General features: G+C 45.7%; 4 non-coding genes across 4 annotated transcripts; all 4 read left to right on the top strand.

Moving 5' to 3' along the window:
* Positions 1-11,346: 11,346 nt before the first annotated feature.
* On the top strand, positions 11,347-11,419 carry Trnak-cuu (transfer RNA lysine (anticodon CUU)). Its single transcript has one exon. It is a non-coding gene; the product is annotated as a tRNA-Lys (tRNA).
* A 2,981-nt stretch (positions 11,420-14,400) lies between these two features.
* Positions 14,401-14,473, top strand: Trnak-cuu (transfer RNA lysine (anticodon CUU)). The gene has a single exon. It is a non-coding gene; the product is annotated as a tRNA-Lys (tRNA).
* Positions 14,474-15,902: 1,429 nt separating this feature from the next.
* On the top strand, positions 15,903-15,975 carry Trnak-cuu (transfer RNA lysine (anticodon CUU)). The gene has a single exon. It is a non-coding gene; the product is annotated as a tRNA-Lys (tRNA).
* A 2,966-nt stretch (positions 15,976-18,941) lies between these two features.
* On the top strand, positions 18,942-19,014 carry Trnak-cuu (transfer RNA lysine (anticodon CUU)). The gene has a single exon. It is a non-coding gene; the product is annotated as a tRNA-Lys (tRNA).
* Positions 19,015-20,581: the final 1,567 nt, after the last annotated feature.

The following is a 20,581-nucleotide window of genomic DNA, read 5'->3' as shown; positions in this document are numbered from 1 at the left end:
ACTCTCAGATGTGATTAAGGCGAATGGCGCAGATAAAGCATTTGCCAAAGCGTTACAGCATAAAGTGGGACGAGGCAGTCTGAATTATATTTTATAGATGTATTTCTCACATATCTCAAAGCCTCTCGCGGTCGTCGTCGTCGTCGTCGTCGTCGTCGTCGTCAACGCCGCCGCCGCTTCTGCAGAAGTAGCAAATGGCCATCGTAGCAAATGCGGCGAGGGACGCCCTGCCTTCGATTCCGAATGCACAAAGTGTGTGGTCTTGTTTCTCAGTGTATATTTGGTCGGTCTCGTAAGAGGTTGAATGTAACGAATGGGTGGGAAAGAGCAAGGGGCAGCGGCTGTGTAGAACGAAAACACAAATCGTCAGGGCTGTGCGCGTTTCGAGATGAGTCGTATACATGATATAGTTGGTCGTCAGTGACCATGTGACCTAATGGATAAGGCGTCGGACTTCGGATCTGATGATTACAGGTTAGAATGTTGTCACGCTCGTTTTTTTCGAGTTCTGAAAAAGAAACATACCGTTTTAATGTAGCAATTGAGCATACGAAACCGTCTGAATGTTGCTGTTGACCATTTTTTGCTTGGAAATGCTCTTGAGCTTGAAACACACACAACAAGACCGGTGTTAACTAGCGAAATGGTCGGCAGAGTGCCGACACCGCGAGTTTTGACTGGCACTTGCACATCTAAAACAACGTCGGAAAGTAACTCGTTCGGCTTTTGAGTCACATAAAGTATGTGTGTTAATTTTGACGCCACTAGCTCTGCATGCTGTCATGCAATTTCTTTACCTCTCAGAAATGATTATGACATAAAAGTGAAGTACGTGACGAGTGTGACGTTAGGAAAACATTAGGCAGCATGGAGAGATTCTGTATGGGACCACCCAACCCAAACGAGTACTGTGTGACGTGCTATCCGGCAGTTATTCACCGAGGTAGCCGGGTAGCTCAGTCGGTAGAGCGTCAGACTCTTAATCCTAGGGTCGTGGGTTCGAGCCACACGCTGGGCGGATCGGAATTTGTTCCGCTGCAGATGTAAATTACCGTTTTTCTGATTAACGAGATGTAATGGAAATAGCAACTTTAAACTTTGCCTACGTCTCTGTCAGTCACAAGGAAACTGTATTTGAATGTGAAGGTGATTTTGTAGACATGTGTGGAAGACATGTTTTGAAATGAATGTGTTGTAGTTTGGAGAGCACATCGGTTACGTGTCAGATGTGTAGCCAAGCAGTAATGGGTCGCCATAGCTGCAAATATTAGCCGGTAATATGAAGTGTTGTCAGCTGAAGTCTGATGATGCAGACGACCGTAAGGACGAACTACCCAAGAGTACCCCTAGGCCGCGCCCCTTTAGCTCAGTGGTAGAGCACTGCTCTAATAAACCAGGCATCGGAAGTTCCATCCTCACAGGAGAAAGATGAATTTTGGAAATCAGTTGCGCGTCGTGGCCGTATAGCAAACAGTATCTGTGATGACGAACAATTAGCGACAGGCGTTTTTTTTTTTAAGAATTACTCTCAGATGTGATTAAGGCGAATGGCGCAGATAAAGCATTTTCCAAAGCGGTACAGCATAAAGTGGCACGAGGCAGTCTGAATTACATTTTACAGATGTATTTCTCACATATCTCAGAGCCTCTCACGGTCGTCGTCGTCGTCGTCGTCGTCGTCGTCGCCGCCGCCGCCTCTTCTGCAGAAGTAGCAAATGGCCATCGTAGCAAATGCGGCGAGGGACGCCCTGCCTTCGATTCCGAATGCACAAAGTGTGTGGTCTTGTTTCTCAGTCTATATTTGGTCGGTCTCGTAAGAGGTTGAATGTAACGAATGGGTGGGAAAGAGCAAGGGGCAGCGGCTGTGTAGAACGAAAACACAAATCCTCAGGGGTGTGAGCGTTTCGAGATGAGTCGTATACATGATATAGTTGGTCGTCAGTGACCATGTGGCCTAATGGATAAGGCGTCGGACTTCGGATCTGATGATTACAGGTTCGAATGTTGTCACGCTCGTTTTTTTGCAGTTCTGAAAAAGAAACATACCGTTTTAATGTAGCAATTGAGCAGTACGAAACCGTCTGAATGTTGCTGTTGACCATTCTTTGCTTGGAAATGCTCTTGAGCTTGAAACACACACAACAAGACCGGTGTTAACTAGCGAAATGGTCGGCAGAGTGCCGACACCGCGAGTTTTGACTTTCACTTGCACATCTAAAACAACGTCGGAAAGTAACTCGTTCGGCTTTTGAGTCACATAAAGTATGTGTGTTAATTTTGACGCCACTAGCTCTGCATGCTGTCATGCAATTTCTTTACCTCTCAGAAATGATTATGACATAAAAGTGAAGTACGTGACGAGTGTGACGTTAGGAAAACATTAGGCAGCATGGAGAGATTCTGTATGGGACCCCACAACCCAAACGAGTACTGTGTGACGTGCTATCCGGCAGGTATTCACCGAGGTAGCCGGCTAGCTCAGTCGGTAGAGCGTCAGACTCTTACTCCTAGCGTCGTGGGTTCGAGCCACACGCTGGGCGGAACGTAATTTGTTCCGCTGCAGATGTAAATTACCGTTTTTCTGATTAACGAGATGTAATGGAAATAGCAACTTTAAGCTTTGCCTACGTCTCTGTCAGTCACAAGGAAACTGTATTTGAATGTGAAGGTGATTTTGTAGACATGTGTGGAAGACATGTTTTAAAATGCATGTGTTGTAGTTTGGAGAGCACATCGGTTACGTGTCAGATGTGTAGCCAAGCAGTAATGGGTCGCCATAGCTGCAAATATTAGCCGGTAATATGAAGTGTTGTCAGCTGAAGTCTGATGATGCAGACGACCGTAAGGACGAAGTACCCAAGAGTACCGCTAGGCCGCGCCTCTTTAGCTCAGTGGTAGAGCACTGGTCTAAGAAACCAGGGGTCGTAAGTTCCATCCTCACAGGAGAAAGATGAATTTCACAGTTGCGAGTCAGCCGCCGAGCGGGACGGACGTGTGGCGGAGCTGGACGTCTGGCTGTAGTAAACACAGGCTGAGTCGCTGCGTTTGAGGTTAGTGGTGCTGCTAAGCCGCTATTCGTGTTGCACTTGTATTCATGAAGTTCTAGAATGAATAGGTCGAATTATTTGAGGAAAGACACAATCAAGTTTACTTTCGATCGAAATTTCGTTCGACCTAAAGCATTTGAAATTAAAGCATGGTTTATCGAAAAAGTATTGATTAACGGTGATGATGTTGTCGGAGTTTATCTCTCGTTTGTGACAAATGCTGTGTATCTGAAGATGAAAAGTCCAGAATTATGGAGTTCCATTGTGGATCGTTGCGGAGGTAGCGTGAAGTTTAATCATTCTGATGGGAATGTGAGTGACGTTGCTGTTAGTCATGCTGGGTACGGGATTCGTACGATCAGAGTGTTTGAGCTCCCTTTTGAAATTCCGGCCGAAGAACTTAATGTTGCCCTTCGGCCTTATGGCAGAATTATTTCCAATGTGGCAGAAAGGTGGTCTGAAGCTCATATGTTTCCTGTCTTGAACGGCGTAAGGCAAATTAAGATTGAATTACAGAAGCATGTCCCCTCTTATCTTAATATTTGTGGGTATCGTGCTTTGATTATCTATGATGGGCAACCGCGGACTTGCGCTTTATGCAATTCCACGGAACACATTCGTGCAGAATGTTCACGGAGGCGTGTCCCGCAGTTACCGCGTGACGAGATGCCGAGTTCCGGCCCTGTTGTTGGTATGAAGTTGTCATACGCTGCCGCTGCTGACTTCCGCAGCCGAGGCGAGTCGGTGCCGCCTGTGCGCGGGGAGCCTGCTGCCTCGCGGGCGGTTGTCGATGATACTCCGGCTTCAAGCTCTAGATTTGCGGATGGTCTGCCGATCAGCTCCGCGCCCCTCGAATCTATGCCGACGCCAACTTTTTCCAACTCTCCCACTGTGGTTGCTCGTTCTTCCGCGGACTCGGCCGAAGATCCCCAAATACCCGCAACGGAGGTTTCCTTGCGTCGTCAGGATTCCCACCAACGTGAGGATATTGCCACTAGCTTCCGAGGAGTGGACGCTCCAGGCATCCACTCTGCGGGAACTATGAACGAAGATAGCAATCTGGACATTGGTTTCACGTTGGCGCCCACGGAAGACACTTGCGTCAAGGAAACCACAACGAGCGATAGTGTAGAATTGGAGACTGGGTTGCTACCAGTGGGAGCCATGGAAAAAGATGCGCTTCCTTCTGCCGTTGTGGAATGCGATACGCGGACTTTTGTCCGAAAAAAGGAACAGGCGACGTCAGACGTATCATCCGGTACTTCTCCTGACAGGTCGCAAACTTCATCTCCTGCTAGATCGCCGAAGAGATCTTCGAAGAAAGGCAAGAAGAGGAGATTGGCACACAAAGCAGCAGAGAGTTTAGCTCCTGCATTGCGGGAAAAGTTAAAACATTTAAGGGATAATGAACGACTACGAGAACAATGCCCAGTAGCACGAGTTAACGAGTGTACTGAAGCGGAGATGAGTCGTGCCGATGCAGATGATCTTCAACAACAACCTCGCGCACCGCTTGGCGTCGCAGGTTTGCAGACCGGCACTACTATGGATTTAGACCGAACTGTCTCAGGAAAAGGACTTGATTGGGCCGATGCCCAAGAAGATCGCACCGACCACGGAATGGAGATGGACCTGACACATGCTAGTGGCATTTAATTTTTTTTTTTTAATGTCTATTTTTCTTTCTGACAGACAGAATGGAATGGTACAGACGTGACTCTGCATGGGGTATACTTCATTAGCCAATTTCTTTTACCTGCACCTATGCCAACGGAACTGACATATAATGTGACCACGATCAATATAAATCGGATTCGCAGTGAAACGAAAGTCGCTTCTTTAAAAGATTTCCTTTACCAGTCGGATACTGATATAGCCCTCCTACAGGAATTTAATGTCCACAACTTTTATGTCCCAGGTTTTCAAGAGATTTTAAATATTGCACCGGAAGCCACATGTGGGACTGCGATCCTTGTCAAAGATGGTATTGATGTGAAGGATATCTGTCTGTTAGAAAATGGGAGGGGCATCAGTTGTAAAATTTTTACTACTACTGTTTTAAATGTATATGTCCCCTCTGGTAACAACGCTAGAGATGATAGGGCTAATTTTTTTAAGAACGATATGGTCTATTTACTTAAGGGGAATCCGGCGGAAGCTTTAATCGGTGGTGACTTTAATTGTGTACTTCACAAAAAGGATCAGCGACCAAATTTTAACTTCTCCAGGGAACTGGCGGCTTTGGTGACAAACATGAAGTGGACAGACGTGTGGGAAAGCAAATACCCCACGTTAGTCAAATTTACGTACATCAGTAGTCGCTCGCAAAGCAGAATAGACAGAATATACGTCACAGCAAACCTGGAAAATAAAATCAGTAGTATCGAAGTAATTCCCACTACCTTTTCGGACCATCTCGCAGTGAAATGCAGCATTCGGTTTCAGAAGCAAGGAACGTATTGGGGTCGCCCCTTATGGAAGCTGAATACCCATATGTTGTTCGAGGGTGCCCTATCAAGAACAGTAGCGGAGGTATGGCAGGCTGCTCTACGTATGCGCCATAAATACAGCTCTCGCCTTGCGTGGTGGACCTCATGTGCTAAAAAGAAATTGAGATCATCCCTAATAGCTTACGGGAGGGAGCGAGCGATGTGGTCTCGCAATACCGTTGAATTTTACTATACATGCTTAAGGGAACTATCAGCTCAGCAGATGACTGATGAGGTTTTCATTGAAATAAAGAAGATCAAGGCTCACCTCATAAGTCTCAAGCGACAACAGCTGGAGGGTTTAAAAATTAAATCTCGTGTCCCGACAACGGTGGAGGACGAAAACGCATCGCTGTACCACTTACTCCAACATGAAAGAAATAGAAGACGAGCGTTTATTGCTTGTCTTAGAGTGGGCGATAACCGGGTGCTGACGGAACACTCTGACATTTTAAATGCAGTTTATGGATTTTATCGTACGTTATATACTGAAACCCGGTATAATCTAGACTGTGCGAACGATTTGCTACGAACTACAGGTATCGACAACGTTATCAATGACGAGGACAATGTGTCCCTTACCACTGCGATCACATGTGAGGAGGTGTTTGATATACTTAAATATTCGCCTACCCGTAAGTCCCCAGGGCCTGATGGCTTGCCTGTAGAGTTTTATTGTAAATTTTGGCCTCTCATCGGTAATCAATTCACAGAAGTGATAAATGAAGTGTTGCAAGGTGTTACTGTTCCACGTGAGTTCAAAGAAAGCGTAACTGTGCTAATACCAAAGGGAAGGAACGCGACAGTTAAAGATCTCAATCAATTGAGACCAATATGTTTGATGAACTCGGATTATAAAATAATTGCACGTGTACTGAAGGAAAGACTGAGACCTCTAATGGAGAAGATCATAGGTGACCACCAAACCTGTCTCTCGGGGCGGAATATTTTTAAAACTGTTTGTGAATATAGGGATGTCTCTGCAATTTTTGCAACGTCATCCTCACCAGGAGGCCTTGCCTTTATCGACTTCTCAAAGGCTTTTGACAGGGTCAACCACTTATTTTTGTTCAGAACGTTGACCTATGTGGGTTTTAGTCAACATTTTGTGCAAGTTTTAATTAACATTGTTGAAGGCATCCAAACACAAGTGTCTGTAAATGGGCATTTCACTCCACCTATTGAAATTCGCAACGGCGTCCCGCAGGGAAGTCCTTTGTCAATGCTCCTGTATGTTGTTGCACTGGAGCCTTTACTAAGGAGACTCGATGTCGATCTTGAGGGCATCACGATATCTGGCGTTAACAACGTCACCAATGCATATGCTGATGACGTTGGAGTGGTTATTCGTAGTAACGAAGATTTAGAGAAATTAACTACGAATATTCAGATCTTTTGTGAAGCTACAGGCGCTAGGGTTAACGAGGTGAAGAGTTCGTTTTTAAATCTTAAAGGTCTTCAAGATGTCCGTTTGGAATGGGCACGCTCCGTCGATCGTCACACCGCTCTGGGTGTCACCTTTTACCGATGTCCGCTTCAGACCATGACCTACAATTGGAAGAAAGTACTGGATACAATCAGAGGAGCCACAATACTCAATCAGACCAGACATCTGAACATTAAACAACGAATCGGAATAATTAATTGGTCCATTTTATCAAAAGCTATATATATAGGTCAAATATTGCCAGTTTCGAAACCCATTGCCAAACGTATAATGAGTATCATTTGCCGATTTATATGGACAGGGAATATTTTTAGAGTAGCAGTCGGTACAGTTACGTTACCTTCCGCTGAAGGTGGCCTAGGTTTAACAGATATATGGCGGAAGACTACGGCGTTATATATAAAGAGGACCCTACAAATTATAGAAAAACATCCACATAGTATTACAGCCAGGCTGTATCGACTCCTACAGCCAGAAAATTTACGTCCACCCATAAATATAGGCGGAATTAATTATAAATTGAAATATATTCAACAGTTCTTTTTAGAGATTAGCTACATGGACAGTATTGTCACGAATCCACAATCAAGGAATTGCAGGAAATTAATGGAACTCTTAACAACGAAAGAACATGTCAACAAAATGGAGTGCAGATATCCCGACAAAGACTGGAAAAGAATTTGGAAAAATATTAGTAATCGTGAACTGTCTTCCGACATTCAGGCAACCTGGTACCGAGTTGTTAATAACGTAGTTTCCACTAACGAAAAGTTGCACTCCATTGGTCTTAGTGACACGATTGTGTGCACCCGATGTGACGCAGTTCACACATTGATCCACCGCTTTCTCTGTGGCGGATACGCCGAAATATGGAGGGGACTCCAACGGCGGGTAGCCTTTATAACCAGAACTGTTAGTACTGAGATCAATGTTGAAAAATTACTCTTCCCCGATGGTGTTTTCTTCCCTGTCCAGAAAACCAATGCTGTGTTGTGGTTGTTTGGCAATTATGTACATTACGTTATATCTGAACACGGCAATGACCGTGTTTTAGAATACGAATTATACGAACGAGCAAAATATTATCAGATATGTACGCGCAGGGACCACAAAAAAACTTTTGGTAACATGTTACACATTCTGTTTCAGAGACAAGGGATTGGATAAACATCTTAATAGCCCTCGTCTACGAAAAATGTAGTCACAGGCCAAAGTAGGGGATCGCTGTTGAGGGTGAAGTACGGTGGGGACTTCGTGTGCCCCAGGGCCGCTACGGTAGCCGTGAAGGCCTCGGACAGAACCCCGAAACGGCACTGCGGCTTCACACTTACTGCTGATGAACCCCATATCTCCAGCAACTACTTTCATCTATGATGATTTTCCAGGATCTCGGTAATATCGGAAGGTGGTTTCGTTGCACACAATGCAGTGGAAGCTTCTTGCACGTGTTCCTCAGTTACAATCTTTCTATTTTTGTTTAATTTTTTTCAGTATGAAGCAAGACTGACAATTTATTAATTCCCAAGAAGCCTTAATTTTTCAATTTTCAGTTCTACGGAGGAGAAGCCTCACATGGCGAAGAAGCCAAACATCATTTCATTTCCCTAACTGTCACAGTAAATTTGAAAAAAAAATCAGTCGATATAGCATAGAAGCTCGCCGAAGAAGGCATAAAAGGAGAGCGAATGGATGGGCTGTGTGGGGAGAAGGGAGGCCCAAAAAAAAAAAAAAAAAAAAAAAAAGTAAAAAAAAAAGTGGTAGAGCACTGCTCTAATAAACCAGGCATCGGAAGTTCCATTCTCACAGGAGAAAGATGAATTTTGGAAATCAGTTGCGCGTCGTGGCCGTATAGCAAACAGTATCTGTGATGACGAACAATTAGCGACAGGCGTTTTTTTTAAGAATTACTCTCAGATGTGATTAAGGCGAATGGCGCAGATAAAGCATTTGCCAAAGCAGTACAGCATAAAGTGGGACGAGGCAGTCTGAATTATATTTTATACATGTATTTCTCACATATCTCAGAGCCTCTCGCGGTCGTCGTCGTCGTCGTCGTCGTCGTCGTCTTCGTCGTCGCCGCCGCCGCCGCTTCTGCAGAAGTAGCAAATGGCCAGCGTAGCAAATGCGGCGAGGGACGCCCTGCCTTCGATTCCGAATGCACAAAGTGTGTGGTCTTGTTTCTCAGTCTATATTTGGTCGGTCTCGTAAGAGGTTGAATGTAACGAATGGGTGGGAAAGAGCAAGGGGCAGCGGCTGTGTAGAACGAAAACACAAATCCTCAGGGGTGTGAGCGTTTCGAGATGAGTCGTATACATGATATAGTTGGTCGTCAGTGACCATGTGGCCTAATGGATAAGGCGTCGGACTTCGGATCTGATGATTACACGTTCGAATGTTGTCACGCTCGTTTTTTTCCAGTTCTGAAAAAGAAACATACCGTTTTAATGTAGCAATTGAGCAGTACGAAACCGTCTGAATGTTGCTGTTGACCATTCTTTGCTTGGAAATGCTCTTGAGCTTGAAACACACACTACAAGATCGGTGTTAACTAGCGAAATGGTCGGCAGAGTGCCGACACCGCGAGTTTTGAATGGCACTTGCACATCTAAAACAACGTCGGAAAGTAACTCGTTCGGCTTTTGAGTCACATAAAGTATGTGTGTTAATTTTGACGCCACTAGCTCTGCATGCTGTCATGCAATTTCTTTACCTCTCAGAAATGATTATGACATAAAAGTGAAGTACGTGACGAGTGTGACGTTAGGAAAACATTAGGATGCATGGAGAGATTCTGTATGGGACCACCCAACCCAAACGAGTTCTGTGTGACGTGCTATCCGGCAGGTATTCACCGAGGTAGCCGGCTAGCTCAGTCGTTAGAGCGTCAGACTCTTAATCCTAGGGTCGTGGGTTCGAGCCACACGCTGGGCGGAACGGAATTTTGTTCCGCTGCAGATGTAAATTACCGTTTTTCTGATTAACGAGATGTAATGGAAATAGCAACTTTAAACTTTGCCTACGTCTCTGTCAGTCACAAGGAAACTGTATTTGAATGTGAAGGTGATTTTGTAGACATGTGTGGAAGACATGTTCTGAAATGCAAGTGTTGTAGTTTGGAGAGCACATCGGTTACGTGTCAGATGTGTAGCCAAGCAGTAATGGGTCGCCATAGCTGCAAATATTAGCCGGTAATATGAAGTGTTGTCAGCTGAAGTCTGATGATGCAGACGACCGTAAGGACGAAGTACCCAAGAGTACCGCTAGGCCGCGCCTCTTTAGCTCAGTGGTAGAGCACTGATCTAATAAACCAGGCATCGGAAGTTCCATTCTCACAGGAGAAAGATGAATTTTGGAAATCAGTTGCGCGTCGTGGCCATATAGCAAACAGTATCTGTGATGACGAACAATTAGCGACAGGCGTTTTTTTTAAGAATTACTCTCAGATGTGATTAAGGCGAATGGCGCAGATAAAGCATTTGCCAAAGCGGTACAGCATAAAGTGGCACGAGGCAGTCTCAATTACATTTTACAATTGTATTTCTCACATATCTCAGAGCCTCTCGCGGTCATCGTCGTCGTCGTCGCCGCCGCCGCTTCTGCAGAAGTAGCAAATGGCCATCGTAGCAAATGCGGCGAGGGACGCCCTGCCTTCGATTCCGAATGCACAAAGTGTGTGGTCTTGTTTCTCAGTGTATATTTGGTCGGTCTCGTAAGAGGTTGAATGTAACGAATGGGTGGGAAAGAGCAAGGGGCAGCGGCTGTGTAGAACGAAAACACAAATCCTCAGGGGTGTGAGCGTTTCGAGATGAGTCGTATACATGATATAGTTGGACGTCAGTGACCATGTGGCCTAATGGATAAGGCGTTGGACTTCGGATCTGATGATTACAGGTTCGAATGTTGTCACGCTCTTTTTTTTGCAGTTCTGAAAAAGAAACATACCGTTTTAATGTAGCAGTTGAGCAGTACGAAACCGTCTGAATGTTGCTGTTGACCATTTTTTGCTTGGAAATGCTCTTGAGCTTGAAACACACACAACAAGACCGGTGTTAACTAGCGAAATGGTCTGCAGAGTGCCGACACCGCGAGTTTTGACTGGCACTTGCACATCTAAAACAACGTCGGAAAGTAACTCGTTCGGCTTTTGAGTCACATAAAGTATGTGTGTTACTTTTGACGCCACTAGCTCTGCATGCTGTCATGCAATTTCTTTACCTCTCAGAAATGATTATGACATAAAAGTGAAGTACGTGACGAGTATGACGTTAGGAAAACATTAGGCAGCATGGAGAGATTCTCTATGGGACCACCCAACCCAAACGAGTTCTGTGTGACGTGCTATCCGGCAGGTATTCATCGAGGTAGCCGGCTAGCTCAGTCGGTAGAGCGTCAGACTCTTAATCCTAGGGTCGTGGGTTCGAGCCACACGCTGGGCGGAACGGAATTTGTTCCGCTGCAGATGTAAATTACGGTTTTTCTGATTAACGAGATGTAATGGAAATAGCAACTTTAAACTTTGCCTACGTCTCTGTCAGTCACAAGGAAACTGTATTTGAATGTGAAGGTGATTTTGTAGACATGTGTGGAAGACATGTTCTGAAATGCAAGTGTTGTAGTTTGGAGAGCACATCGGTTACGTGTCAGATGTGTAGCCAAGCAGTAATGGGTCGCCATAGCTGCAAATATTAGCCGGTAATATGAAGTGTTGTCAGCTGAAGTCTGATGACGCAGACGACCGTAAGGACGAAGTACCCAAGAGTACCGCTAGGCCGCGCCTCTTTAGCTCAGTGGTAGAGCACTGCTCTAATAAACCAGGCATCGGAAGTTCCATCCTCACAGGAGAAAGATGAATTTTGGAAATCAGTTGCGCGTCGTGGCCGTATAGCAAACAGTATCTGTGATGACGAACAATTAGCGACAGGCGTTTTTTTTAAGAATTACTCTCAGATGTGATTAAGGCGAATGGCGCAGATAAAGCATTTGCCAAAGCGGTACAGCATAAAGTGGCACGAGGCAGTCTCAATTACATTTTACAATTGTATTTCTCACATATCTTAGAGCCCCTCGCGGTCGTCGTCGTCGTCGTCGTCGTCGTCGTCGTCGTCGTCGTCGCCGCCGCTTCTGCAGAAGTAGCAAATGGCCATCGTAGCAAATGCGGCGAGGGACGCCCTGCCTTCGATTCCGAATGCACAAAGTGTGTGGTCTTGTTTCTCAGTCTATATGTGGTCGGTCTCGTAAGAGGTTGAATGTAACGAATGGGTGGGAAAGAGCAAGGGGCAGCGGCTGTGTAGAACGAAAACACAAATCCTCAGGGGTGTGAGCGTTTCGAGATGAGTCGTATACATGATACAGTTGGTCGTCAGTGACCATGTGGCCTAATGGATAAGGTGTCGGACTTCGGATCTGATGATTACAGGTTCGAATGTTGTCACGCTCGTTTTTTTTCCAGTTCTGAAAAAGAAACATACCGTTTTAATGTAGCAATTGAGCATACGAAACCGTCTGAATGTTGCTGTTGACCATTTTTTGCTTGGAAATGCTCTTGAGCTTGAAACACACACAACAAGATTGGTGTTAAATAGCGAAATGGTCGGCAGAGTGCCGACACCGCGAGTTTTGACTGGCACTTGCACATCTAAAACAACGTCGGAAAGTAACTCGTTCGGCTTTTGAGTCACATAAAGTATGTGTGTTAATTTTGACGCCACTAGCTCTGCATGCTGTCATGCAATTTCTTTACCTCTCAGAAATGATTATGACATAAAAGTGAAGTACGTGACGAGTGTGACGTTAGGAAAACATTAGGCAGCATGGAGAGATTCTCTATGGGACCACCCAACCCAAACGATTACTGTGTGACGTGCTATCCGGCAGGTATTCACCGAGGTAGCCGGATAGCTCAGTCGGTAGAGCGTCAGACTCTTAATCCTAGGGTCGTGGGTTCGAGCCACACGCTGGGCGGAACGGAATTTTGTTCCGCTGCAGATGTAAATTACCGTTTTTCTGATTAACGAGATGTAATGGAAATAGCAACTTTAAACTTTGCCTACGTCTCTGTCAGTCACAAGGAAACTGTATTTGAATGTGAAGGTGATTTTTTAGACATGTGTAGAAGACATGTTCTGGAATGCAAGTGTTGTAGTTTGGAGAGCACATCGGTTACGTGCCAGATGTGTAGCCAAGCAGTAATGGGTCGCCATAGCTGCAAATATTAGCCGGTAATATGAAGTGTTGTCAGCTGAAGCCTGATGATGCAGACGACCGTAAGGACGAAGTACCCAAGAGTACCGCTAGGCCGCGCCTCTTTAGCTCAGTGGTAGAGCACTGCTCTAATAAACCAGGCATCGGAAGTTCCATCCTCACAGGAGAAAGATGAATTTTGGAAATCAGTTGCGCGTCGTGGCCGTATAGCAAACACTATCTGTGATGACGAACAATTAGCGACAGGCGTTTTTTTTAAGAATTACTCTCAGATGTGATTAAGGCGAATGGCGCAGATAAAGCATTTGCCAAAGCGGTACAGCATAAAGTGGCACGAGGCAGTCTCAATTACATTTTACAATTGTATTTCTCACATATCTTAGAGCCCCTCGCGGTCGTCGTCGTCGTCGTCGTCGTCGTCGTCGTCGTCGCCGTCGCCGCCGCCGCTTCTGCAGAAGTAGCAAATGGCCATCGTAGCAAATGCGGCGAGGGACGCCCTGCCTTCGATTCCGAATGCACAAAGTGTGTGGTCTTGTTTCTCAGTCTATATGTGGTCGGTCTCGTAAGAGGTTGAATGTAACGAATGGGTGGGAAAGAGCAAGGGGCAGCGGCTGTGTAGAACGAAAACACAAATCCTCAGGGGTGTGAGCGTTTCGAGATGAGTCGTATACATGATACAGTTGGTCGTCAGTGACCATGTGGCCTAATGGATAAGGTGTCGGACTTCGGATCTGATGATTACAGGTTCGAATGTTGTCACGCTCGTTTTTTTTCCAGTTCTGAAAAAGAAACATACCGTTTTAATGTAGCAATTGAGCATACGAAACCGTCTGAATGTTGCTGTTGACCATTTTTTGCTTGGAAATGCTCTTGAGCTTGAAACACACACAACAAGACCGGTGTTAAATAGCGAAATGGTCGGCAGAGTGCCGACACCGCGAGTTTTGACTGGCACTTGCACATCTAAAACAACGTCGGAAAGTAACTCGTTCGGCTTTTGAGTCACATAAAGTATGTGTGTTAATTTTGACGCCACAAGCTCAGCATGCTGTCATGCAATTTCTTTACCTCTCAGAAATGATTATGACATAAAAGTGAAGTACGTGACGAGTATGACGTTAGGAAAACATTAGGCAGCATGGAGAGATTCTCTATGGGACCACCCAACCCAAACGAGTTCTGTGTGACGTGCTATCCGGCAGGTATTCATCGAGGTAGCCGGCTAGCTCAGTCGGTAGAGCGTCAGACTCTTAATCCTAGGGTCGTGGGTTCGAGCCACACGCTGGGCGGAACGGAATTTGTTCCGCTGCAGATGTAAATTACGGTTTTTCTGATTAACGAGATGTAATGGAAATAGCAACTTTAAACTTTGCCTACGTCTCTGTCAGTCACAAGGAAACTGTATTTGAATGTGAAGGTGATTTTGTAGACATGTGTGGAAGACATGTTCTGAAATGCAAGTGTTGTAGTTTGGAGAGCACATCGGTTACGTGTCAGATGTGTAGCCAAGCAGTAATGGGTCGCCATAGCTGCAAATATTAGCCGGTAATATGAAGTGTTGTCAGCTGAAGTCTGATGACGCAGACGACCGTAAGGACGAAGTACCCAAGAGTACCGCTAGGCCGCGCCTCTTTAGCTCAGTGGTAGAGCACTGCTCTAATAAACCAGGCATCGTAAGTTCCATCCTCACAGGAGAAAGATGAATTTTGGAAATCAGTTGCGCGTCGTGGCCGTATAGCAAACAGTATCTGTGATGACGAACAATTAGCGACAGGCGTTTTTTTTAAGAATTACTCTCAGATGTGATTAAGGCGAATGGCGCAGATAAAGCATTTGCCAAAGCGGTACAGCATAAAGTGGCACGAGGCAGTCTCAATTACATTTTACAATTGTATTTCTCACATATCTCAGAGCCTCTCGCGGTCATCGTCGTCGTCGTCGCCGCCGCCGCTTCTGCAGAAGTAGCAAATGGCCATCGTAGCAAATGCGGCGAGGGACGCCCTGCCTTCGATTCCGAATGCACAAAGTGTGTGGTCTTGTTTCTCAGTGTATATTTGGTCGGTCTCGTAAGAGGTTGAATGTAACGAATGGGTGGGAAAGAGCAAGGGGCAGCGGCTGTGTAGAACGAAAACACAAATCCTCAGGGGTGTGAGCGTTTCGAGATGAGTCGTATACATGATATAGTTGGTCGTCAGTGACCATGTGGCCTAATGGATAAGGCGTCGGACTTCGGATCTGATGATTACAGGTTCGAATGTTGTCACGCTCTTTTTTTTTCCAGTTCTGAAAAAGAAACATACCGTTTTAATGTAGCAATTGAGCATACGAAACCGTCTGAATGTTGCTGTTGACCATTTTTTGCTTGGAAATGCTCTTGAGCTTGAAACACACACAACAAGACCGGTGTTAACTAGCGAAATGGTCGGCAGAGTGCCGACACCGCGAGTTTTGACTGGCACTTGCACATCTAAAACAACGTCGGAAAGTAACTCGTTCGGCTTTTGAGTCACAAAGTATGTGTGTTAATTTTGACGCCACTAGCTCTCCATGCTGTCATGCAATTTCTTTACCTCTCAGAAATGATTATGACATAAAGGTGAAGTACGTGACGAGTGTGACGTTAGGAAAACATTAGGATGCATGGAGAGATTCTGTATGGGACCACCCAACCCAAACGAGTACTGTGTGACGTGCTATCCGACAGGTATTCACCGAGGTAGCCGGCTAGCTCAGTCGGTAGAGCGTCAGACTCTTAATCCTAGGGTCGTGGGTTCGAGCCACACGCTGGGCGGAACGGAATATTGTTCCGCTGCAGATGTAAATTACCGTTTTTCTGATTAACGAGATGTAATGGAAATAGCAACTTTAAACTTTGCCTACGTCTCTGTCAGTCACAAGGAAACTGTATTTGAATGTGAAGGTGATTTTGTAGACATGTGTGGAAGACATGTTTTGAAATGCATGTGTTGTAGTTTGGAGAGCACATCGGTTACGTGTCTGATGTGTAGCCAAGCAGTAATGGGTCGCCATAGCTGCAAATATTAGCCGGTAATATGAAGTGTTGTCAGCTGAAGTCTGATGATGCAGACGACCGTAAGGACAAAGTACCCAAGAGTACCGCTAGGCCGCGCCTCTTTAGCTCAGTGGTAGAGCACTGCTCTAATAAACCAGGCATCGGAAGTTCCATCCTCACAGGAGAAAGATGAATTTTGGAAATCAGTTGCGCGTCGTGGCCGTATAGCAAACAGTATCTGTGATGACGAACAATTAGCGACAGGCGTTTTTTTTAAGAATTACTCTCAGATGTGATTAAGGCGAATGGCGCAGATAAAGCATTTGCCAAAGCGGTACAGCATAAAGTGGCACGAGGCAGTCTCAATTACATTTTACAATTGTATTTCTCACATATCTTAGAGCCCCTCGCGGTCGTCGTCGTCGTCGTCGTCGTCGTCGTCGCCGCCGCTTCTGCAGAAGTAGCAAATGGCCATTGTAGCAAATGCGGCGAGGGACGCCCTGCCTTCGATTCCGAATGCACAAAGTGTGTGGTCTTGTTTCTCAGTGTATATTTGGTCGGTCTCGTAAGAGGTTGAATGTAACGAATGGGTGGGAAAGAGCAAGGGGCAGCCGCTGTGTAGAACGAAAACACAAATCCTCAGGGGTGTGAGCGTTTCGAGATGAGTCGTATACATGATATAGTTGGTCGTCAGTGACCATGTGGCCTAATGGATAAGGCGTCGGGCTCCGGATCTGATGATTACAGGTTCGAATGTTGTCACGCTCGTTTTTTTTCCAGTTCTGAAAAAGAAACATACCGTTTTAATGTAGCAATTGAGCATACGAAACCGTCTGAATGTTGCTGTTGACCATTTTTTGCTTGGAAATGCTCTTGAGCTTGAAACACACACAACAAGACCGCTGTTAACTAGCGAAATGGTCGGCAGAGTGCCGACACCGCGAGTTTTGACTGGCACTTGCACATCTAAAACAACGTCGGAAAGTAACTCGTTCGGCTTTTGAGTCACATAAAGTATGTGTGTTAATTTTGACGCCACTAGCTCTGCATGCTGTCATGCAATTTCTTTACCTCTCAGAAATGATTATGACATAAAAGTGAAGTACGTGACGAGTGTGACGTTAGGAAAACATTAGGCAGCATGGAGAGAATCTGTATGGGACCACCCAACCCAAACGAGTACTGTGTGACGTGCTATCAGGCAGGTATTCACCGAGGTAGCCGGCTAGCTCAGTCGGTAGAGCGTCAGACTTTTAATCTTAGGGTCGTGGGTTGAGCCACACGCTGGGCGGAACGGAATTTGTTCCGCTGCAGATGTAAATTACCGTTTTTCTGATTAACGAGATGTAATGGAAATAGCAACTTTAAACTTTGCCTACGTCTCTGTCAGTCACAAGGAAACTGTATTTGAATGTGAAGGTGATTTTGTAGACATGTGTGGAAGACATGTTTTGAAATGCATGTGTTGTAGTTTGGAGAGCACATCGGTTACGTGTCAGATGTGTAGCCAAGCAGTAATGGGTCGCCATAGCTGCAAGTATTAGCCGGTAATATGAAGTGTTGTCAGCTGAAGCCTGATGATGCAGACGACCGTAAGGACGAAGTACCCAAGAGTACCGCTAGGCCGCGCCTCTTTAGCTCAGTGGTAGAGCACTGCTCTAATAAACCAGGCATCGGAAGTTCCATTCTCACAGGAGAAAGATGAATTTTGGAAATCAGTTGCGCGTCGTGGCCGTATAGCAAACAGTATCTGTGATGACGAACAATTAGCGACAGGCGTTTTTTTTAAGAATTACTCTCAGATGTGATTAAGGCGAATGGCGCAGATAAAGCATTTGCCAAAGCGGTACAGCATAAAGTGGCACGAGGCAGTCTCAATTACATTTTACAATTGTATTTCTCACATATCTTAGAGCCCCTCGCGGTCGTCGTCGTCGTCGTCGTCGTCGTCGTCGTCGTCGTCGTCGTCGCCGCCGCTTCTGCAGAAGTAGCAAATGGCCATCGTAGCAAATGCGGCGAGGGACGCCCTGCCTTCGATTCCGAATGCACAAAGTGTGTGGTCTTGTTTCTCAGTGTATATTTGGTCGGTCTCGTAAGAGGTTGAATGTAACGAATGGGTGGGAAAGAGCAAGGGGCAGCGGCTGTGTAGAACGAAAACACAAATCCTCAGGGGTGTGAGCGTTTCGAGATGAGTCGTATACATGATATAGTTGGTCGTCAGGGACCATGTGGCCTAATGGATAAGGCGTCGGACTTCGGATCTGATGATTACAGGTTCGAATGTTGTCACGCTCTTTTTTTTTCCAGTTCTGAAAAAGAAACATACCGTTTTAATGTAGCAATTGAGCATACGAAACCGTCTGAATGTTGCTGTTGACCATTTTTTGCTTGGAAATGCTCTTGAGCTTGAAACACACACAACAAGACCGGTGTTAACTAGCGAAATGGTCGGCAGAGTGCCGACACCGCGAGTTTTGACTGGCACTTGCACATCTAAAACAACGTCGGAAAGTAACTCGTTCGGCTTTTGAGTCACAAAGTATGTGTGTTAATTTTGACGCCACTAGCTCTCCATGCTGTCATGCAATTTCTTTACCTCTCAGAAATGATTATGACATAAAGGTGAAGTACGTGACGAGTGTGACGTTAGGAAAACATTAGGATGCATGGAGAGATTCTGTATGGGACCACCCAACCCAAACGAGTACTGTGTGACGTGCTATCCGACAGGTATTCACCGAGGTAGCCGGCTAGCTCAGTCGGTAGAGCGTCAGACTCTTAATCCTAGGGTCGTGGGTTCGAGCCACACGCTGGGCGGAACGGAATATTGTTCCGCTGCAGATGTAAATTACCGTTTTTCTGATTAACGAGATGTAATGGAAATAGCAACTTTAAACTTTGCCTACGTCTCTGTCAGTCACAAGGAAACTGTATTTGAATGTGAAGGTGATTTTGTAGACATGTGTGGAAGACATGTTTTGAAATGCATGTGTTGTAGTTTGGAGAGCACATCGGTTACGTGTCTGATGTGTAGCCAAGCAGTAATGGGTCGCCATAGCTGCAAATATTAGCCGGTAATATGAAGTGTTGTCAGCTGAAGTCTGATGATGCAGACGACCGTAAGGACAAAGTACCCAAGAGTACCGCTAGGCCGCGCCTCTTTAGCTCAGTGGTAGAGCACTGCTCTAATAAACCAGGCATCGGAAGTTCCATCCTCACAGGAGAAAGATGAATTTTGGAAATCAGTTGCGCGTCGTGGCCGTATAGCAAACAGTATCTGTGATGACGAACAATTAGCGACAGGCGTTTTTTTTAAGAATTACTCTCAGATGTGATTAAGGCGAATGGCGCAGATAAAGCATTTGCCAAAGCGGTACAGCATAAAGTGGCACGAGGCAGTCTCAATTACATTTTACAATTGTATTTCTCACATATCTTAGAGCCCCTCGCGGTCGTCGTCGTCGTCGTCGTCGTCGTCGTCGTCGTCGTCGTCGCCGCCGCCGCTTCTGCAGAAGTAGCAAATGGCCATCGTAGCAAATGCGGCGAGGGACGCCCTGCCTTCGATTCCGAATGCACAAAGTGTGTGGTCTTGTTTCTCAGTCTATATGTGGTCGGTCTCGTAAGAGGTTGAATGTAACGAATGGGTGGGAAAGAGCAAGGGGCAGCGGCTGTGTAGAACGAAAACACAAATCCTCAGGGGTGTGAGCGTTTCGAGATGAGTCGTATACATGATACAGTTGGTCGTCAGTGACCATGTGGCCTAATGGATAAGGTGTCGGACTTCGGATCTGATGATTACAGGTTCGAATGTTGTCACGCTCGTTTTTTTTCCAGTTCTGAAAAAGAAACATACCGTTTTAATGTAGCAATTGAGCATACGAAACCGTCTGAATGTTGCTGTTGACCATTTTTTGCTTGGAAATGCTCTTGAGCTTGAAACACACACAACAAGATTGGTGTTAAATAGCGAAATGGTCGGCAGAGTGCCGACACCGCGAGTTTTGACTGGCACTTGCACATCTAAAACAACGTCGGAAAGTAACTCGTTCGGCTTTTGAGTCACATAAAGTATGTGTGTTAATTTTGACGCCACTAGCTCTGCATGCTGTCATGCAATTTCTTTACCTCTCAGAAATGATTATGACATAAAAGTGAAGTACGTGACGAGTGTGACGTTAGGAAAACATTAGGCAGCATGGAGAGATTCTCTATGGGACCACCCAACCCAAACGAGTACTGTGTGACGTGCTATCCGGCAGGTATTCACCGAGGTAGCCGGATAGCTCAGTCGGTAGAGCGTCAGACTCTTAATCCTAGGGTCGTGGGTTCGAGCCACACGCTGGGCGGAACGGAATTTTGTTCCGCTGCAGATGTAAATTACCGT

Source organism: Schistocerca gregaria, unplaced genomic scaffold, assembly GCF_023897955.1.
Source record: "Schistocerca gregaria isolate iqSchGreg1 unplaced genomic scaffold, iqSchGreg1.2 ptg001901l, whole genome shotgun sequence".
In the NCBI taxonomy this organism is placed as follows: Eukaryota; Metazoa; Arthropoda; class Insecta; order Orthoptera; family Acrididae; genus Schistocerca; species Schistocerca gregaria.
The sequence above is the reverse complement of the archived record's forward strand: the minus strand, read 5'-3'. Positions and strand labels throughout refer to the sequence as shown.